At 36.8% G+C, this 6,216-nt stretch overlaps 1 long non-coding RNA gene across 2 annotated transcripts; it reads left to right on the forward strand.

Annotated features, from left to right (window-relative positions):
- The first annotated feature begins 746 nt into the window (after positions 1 to 746).
- LOC133828929 (uncharacterized) lies at positions 747 to 4,501 on the forward strand. 2 transcript variants are annotated; one of them, XR_009891394.1, is made up of 4 exons: positions 747 to 1,548; positions 1,676 to 1,741; positions 3,482 to 3,522; positions 4,205 to 4,501. It is a non-coding gene; the product is annotated as an uncharacterized LOC133828929 (long non-coding RNA). The 2 variants fall into 2 exon arrangements; XR_009891395.1 differs by lacking the exon at positions 3,482 to 3,522.
- Positions 4,502 to 6,216: the final 1,715 nt, after the last annotated feature.

Genomic DNA, 6,216 nt, shown 5'->3' on the forward strand with positions numbered 1-6,216 from the left:
GTTGTCGGACGTTAGTCAAAGTGGATGCCTCTGGTCTGACTCCCATCATAGCTCGGAACTGCTTCTTGAAGTCTCTAAACAACTGATCCCATGAAGTTATCGAGTGTCTCTTGTACTTTTCGAACCAACTCTTGGCAGGTCCGGCCAATGATGTTGGAAACAACATGCATCTGAGCTCGTAACCCACGTTACTAGCTCTCATAATAGTGTTGAATGTACTCAGGTGACTGCATGGGTCGGTTTTTCCTTCAAACGCTGGGACGTGAGGAATCAGGAACCCTTGAGGGAATTGAGTGTTAGAAATATGTGGAGCAAACGGCTCGAGCTCCTCGTCAGAGTCCTCATATCGACCATTCCCTTGTTCATTCTTTAAAAGCCTAAAGGCTTTTTCGAGCTGTTCGATCCTTTCTTGGACTGGGTCCTTAGGTGGTGTCTGGAATTGACAGTCATCGATCATGATTCCAGGCTCGCGTCTCCGTGAGGGATATCTACGCCCATTCAGGTGATTCCTTAGGTCCGGATTTGTCTGATCTCCCTTCCCCCTGCTCTGATTTAGATGATTTCGCAGGTCAGGACGATTCTTGCGGCTTCCAGTATTTTTACGACCTCGGTCGTGTTTACTGACGGACCTGGTCTCTCCGGACTCGTCACTGGTGAAACTCATCGATCGGTCATTTCGCGATGAGTTCTTCCAATGTCGCCTCGTCTCCGCAGTGCGAGACCGGTGTAGTGCACCAAAATTTTTTTTTTTAGATTATTTAAATTTTGTGCTTTATTTGATTTAAATGTTAAGTGTGATGAATTGTTTTATTTAAGTGTTGTTATTTTATTTAATTGTTTATTTGTTTTATTTGATTGTTTGTTATTTTATTTAATTGTTAGAAATGTTTTGGTTAATTAATTTAATAAGTGATTAATTGTGTAACATGTTATCTTACTATTAGTGTTACATTTTATTTAAGTGTGACAAATGAGGTATTTATGTGAGCTATGGTGGAATGCACTAAGGTGCATGATAGATAGTAATGCACCCTAGTAATTTAGTGTGTGCTAGTGCATGGTAGCATGGTGCACATGTGTAGATTTTCTACACATTTTAGGTTTCCTTATTTTAGATTTAATTGAGTAATTTATTTATAAAAAAAAAAAAAAGAAGAAAAGAAAAGGGAAATGAGGAGTGGGCGTGTGACCTAGTGGGAATGGAATATTTCCTTAAAATGGTAAAAGAAAATAAAGACTTGAAGACCATGATCATTTGGGGATAGGCATGATCATATCTTATCCCTTTGTATCTTTTTGAAATAAAGAAAAATCAAGGAAAATAAAAGAGAAATGGAAACTTACCTTAATATTGTTTGGGGAGACTTTATGAGAGGATTTGTGATAAAGGGGCTAAGAAAGGAGAGAAGAGCCATTGCTCTTGTGTGTGTGTGTGGCTGCCGTGACCTAGAGAGAGAGAGAGAGAGAGAGTGGCGTGTAGAGAGAGAGAGAGAGGAAGAAAGAAAGAAAGGAAGAAGGAAGAAGAAAGTGAAGAGGAACCCCCCTAGAGTATGTCTTCTTGTTTTCTCTTTTACATAATCTTTTTATTTGATAATATGATTTTGATTGTGTTATTTTCTTGTGTGTGTTTGGGTCTTTCCTTCTCTTCATGGTGGCTTTCCCATAAAAACCCTAGGCTTGAACAAGGGTGTGGAGTTTGTGGTATTGATCTTTTGTGTTCTTGATTCTACAATCAAGAGAGGTAATGGTCTTTTCCTTAGCCTTATATTGTTTTTGGTGGGTTGTATATGAGGTTTTGCTAATGGTGCTAATGGTTGATTTTGGGTAGGATTGATGTATAGGATTTGGATTTTTGTGAGGGCATGATTTGTGTTTAAGGGTTGTGATGTTAATTTTGCTATGCATAAAAAAAAATTGTTATAATCTATGAACACTTGTAAGGTGATTTCGGCCTAGGTACACCCAAGGGTGTTCTTGATATGTTGTGTGATTTACAATATGTTTGATCCATGTTTTAGGATCTATGATATATGGGTAAGAGAATAAGTGGTAATCTTGATATTTTGATCATGAAATCTTGTTAGATGCATGGTATATTTTGAATGATTAAATTATAAGATGCATGAAAATGATGATAGAAATATGCTAGGTTAATAAAAGGCATATGTGAATATGGTGCTTATAAATTTACTATATGCTATTTTTATTGTTAATTTTTTGTTGGTTTTCATAGAATTGCAACAAATGATTTTAAAAGGATTCATGTGATTATGTTAGTGGAATCATGCATATTATAAGAGCATAATGAGATTATAGGCATGAATGATTTTATGTAATTTTTGAGACAAAAGTTGAGTTTTACAAAGAATTAAGCTTGCTGTTTTTTTTCAAATAATTGGGTAAAAGTTGATAAAAAGATGAGTTGCGTGCATAAATAATGTTCTTGATGAATATGTTAATTTTTATGAAATTTAAAAGAGGATTTTAAGTCTCATGTTATGATATTTTACTCAATTAACTTCCTACAGAATTTTTATTGAATTTTGAGAAAAAAAATGAGTTTATAAATTGAATATGGTGATTTTAATGATAAAAAAATTGTTGCTGGAATTTTGTAATAAAATGTGAAGTAAGTTTCACTACAAATGAATTTGATTAATTTTTGGAATAAATTATTTTTCCTAAGTTATGGTAATATTGAAAAATGATATTTTAATGGTATGAATGCATATTTTGATAAATAATGATTTTTCTTTATTTTGATTGAGAAAAATATTTAAACTCTATTTATTTGTGATTTTTGAATAAAATAAATAGTGGCTGAAAGTTTGTTTTAAAAAGGTTAACAATTATTATTAAATTGTCACATATGAGTTTTTACTACTTAAAAACTAAGTCTTAAATAAATTAAATCAAAATGTATTTTTCCACACTTAAAATATATTTTTCACATCATTTTTGTAACACAATAATAAAATATATTTTTCTAAAGAAACATGTTAAAATAGGTATTTTAATTAAATCCAAGCTTGTTGGTTAATTCTTGATAAATTAATATTTATTTAATGAAAATGTCACATATTTTATTTTGAGCTAAAATAAAATAAAGTTTTGAGAAATTTAATCAACTTAGAAATTTTAAGAAAGCATGTAATATGTCTATTGATTTTCAAACAATAAAAGCAAGAAATGTAGAATTATCGTTTTTGAAAACGTCTTTATTACGCAACGTTCCCACGTATGCATGTTACATGCAAATCAACTTTTGCGTCCAAAATCATGATTATTATGCAACTATGTAATTTTTATAAAGCAATCATGTTAGTAAAATGGGTAGAACGAGCATTATTCTTTTGGCGATAATTGCATGTTTTAGTGTAACTATATTCATGAGTGCATGGCCCATGCACACATGAGTTGTATGGAAGGGCAAAATAGTAATTTTATGAACCTAAGAAACGTTATTTTGATTATGATATAGGCTCGTTGAAAAGATTGTGAAATTCTTAGCTTGGACCTGAGGTAAGGAAGTTAGATAGATTTTATGATTTTATGCTATGAATGGTAAGACTGTTATATGAATGAACTGTTATGAAATTATGAATGCCTTAATGTGATGATCTGTTGAATGTGATATGTGTATGGATGTTAGATACATCAAACAGAATGTGATGTTAGATACATCAAACAGATTTCGATGTCAGATACATCGTACGAGTTACTAAGGACATTGAGACGTGACTCCTAGGGCGGACGCGCCGAGGTTATTCAAGGACCAGTGATCTCCTGTTTACCTCATAGGGTGACATGGACAACTAGCGTTCCATGCTCATCATGTATGCTGTATGATTGTGATATGATGATATGTCACATTTATGTTATGATATGTTGATATGTCACATCTATGTTATGATATGTTGATATGTCACATTTATGTTATGATATGATGATATGTCACATTTATGTTATGATATGTTGATATGTCACACTTATGTTATGATATGTTGATATGTCACATTTATGTTATGATATGTTGATATGTCATATTTATGTTATGATATGATGAAATGTTACGATTATGTTATGCTATACCATGATGTGTTAGGTGAACGTTAGTGTTTGGTTGTTTGTTGTTTTTCTTACTTGCTTATTTGCTTGTACTTCCTTACTGGGCTTTTAGCTCACCCCCTTACTTTCCTTCCAGGTAGCAAATAGGATTTCTCTATGGCACGCGTGGTGACGTGAGGAGTTCTTCATCATGGGGTGTATGGCGTGGGGCAATCCTATGGACGATAAAACGATCAACGTAGAACGCCATTTAAATTATGTTTTGTTTTAAGGGACTTTTCCTAAATTATCAGTGGGACTCTGTTATTTAACTTAATTGGTTTTCTTTGAACTTTGCATAAAAACCTATGTTTTATTTTAAACTCATGGCGCCAACTTGCATGATTTTAAATAAGTCCCCTGAGACTTTAATAATGGATGGTATTCTTTATAAGCTATGTTATGCGAATATTTTGTAAGTATTAGTCTAGGGCGTTCTTTACAACCGAGACGTCTGACTTTTCTCAGATTGTGCACCTCTCCGTTCTTGGAAAGTCTCCCTGTGTCCTTGTCTATCCCCCGTACGCCCTTGATCCTGATCTCGAACAGGTTGAGCGTTTCTGCGGGGAGGTGAAGGATATCTTATGGGAGACGGAGGGAACCGTATAGGCGACAGTGGCTGCCGCCCTTGCCTCGGCCTAGAGGGTCCAGAATTTGCCCGAGATGGGTCAGTCGCATTCGATGCACTACCAGGAACCTGAGTCCGAGCCTCGGTAGGAGCTCGGTTATTCTCAGTTCCTGCAGGCACTTCCACAGGTGGATTAGGCGAGACCCGAGCTCGGGTACTCCTCTGGGGCCTAGGAGGAGCAGATGGCTCTGCTGGTATCGGAGGTTGAGTCGGCCTCCTTGTGGAAGCATCTTTTCGTGGACGTCCACGGGGCCTCCGGGGAGGAACATGCACGTCCCTTGGAGGAGGGACTTGGTTTTCGCGCGGAGGCGGGGGCTGAGCAACCTGCGCCTCTGCGGCCATCCTAGTCAACTCCTCATTCTGTTTGTTGGCTTCTGCCAATAGCTGTTTCAATTGCCGGTTTTCCAATTCTACAATAGGAACGTAACGCTCAGGATTGTAGTACATATCCTCATCCCTCGGTGGAGGCGGTGGTCCCCGGGAATCGGAGGACCCACTTCTCTCCTCAGCATCCGGGTTCTCCATTGGTTGTTTTCCAGGACGCCTTGGGTAGCTTTCATCAGGGGTGTTCTGATTGTTTGTAGCCATGAATCTCTCAGGGATGAATGCTTAAGGCTCTCAATGAAAGCACCAAACTGTTGACGCCGTTTTTCGTCAAACAGTGAAAGAAGAGCACGTAAACAATGAATGACAATGGCTAAACGAAATAAAACAAATCAAACACGCTATTTTTACGTGGTTCAGCAGTTAAATCTGCCTAGTCCACGAGTCTCTATTATTAATCTCAAGATTATCTCTGAAAATTCTTAAGCATGAATTCTTCAGAGTTTTCTCTCAAGGATCAGAATTTCGGTCCATTACAATGGTGCATGGCTTCTCTATTTATAGAGAAGGATGCAGAATACTATCCCACATATTTTGGGTAGTTACTCTTTTGTGAATAAAATAAATGGCTTTAAATGCCTATAATCAGATATAAAAGGAAACGTCCCTGAAAACCAGGAAACGCATAACTGACCAAAATATATCCCACGATTCTTGGGGATTTACATTAATAAATGAGGATTACATCTCATATTTATAATACTTGTAGGTATTCAAGGTGGTTATCGCGTATCTCTAAGGCTTTAGCATCCCAGGTCCCACGTCATTGTGCGAGCTAATGACATCTCCCGAGATCACGTGTCTTTCGAGATCGTATGCACATCGAGCTCGAGACCCCCGATCCGAAGTCGTCCTCGAGGATGAGTGTGTTCTCGGAGCTACCCTTCGAGATCAAGATCGTTTCGAGGTCACCATATTCGAGATCATATATCGTACTTTGCAGGCTCGATATACAATCCTGGAACATACTCTAATCCTTACGAGACCATTCGTTGCGAATCCAACTTTCGAGGTCACATTTACCATGGCTCGAAATCTGGGTATAACACTAACTAATTGAGAGAATATCTCAATCTGTGGCAGAGACTCTAATGAGA

This window comes from Humulus lupulus, chromosome 4 (assembly GCF_963169125.1).
Source record: "Humulus lupulus chromosome 4, drHumLupu1.1, whole genome shotgun sequence".
NCBI lineage: Eukaryota > Viridiplantae > Streptophyta > Magnoliopsida > Rosales > Cannabaceae > Humulus > Humulus lupulus.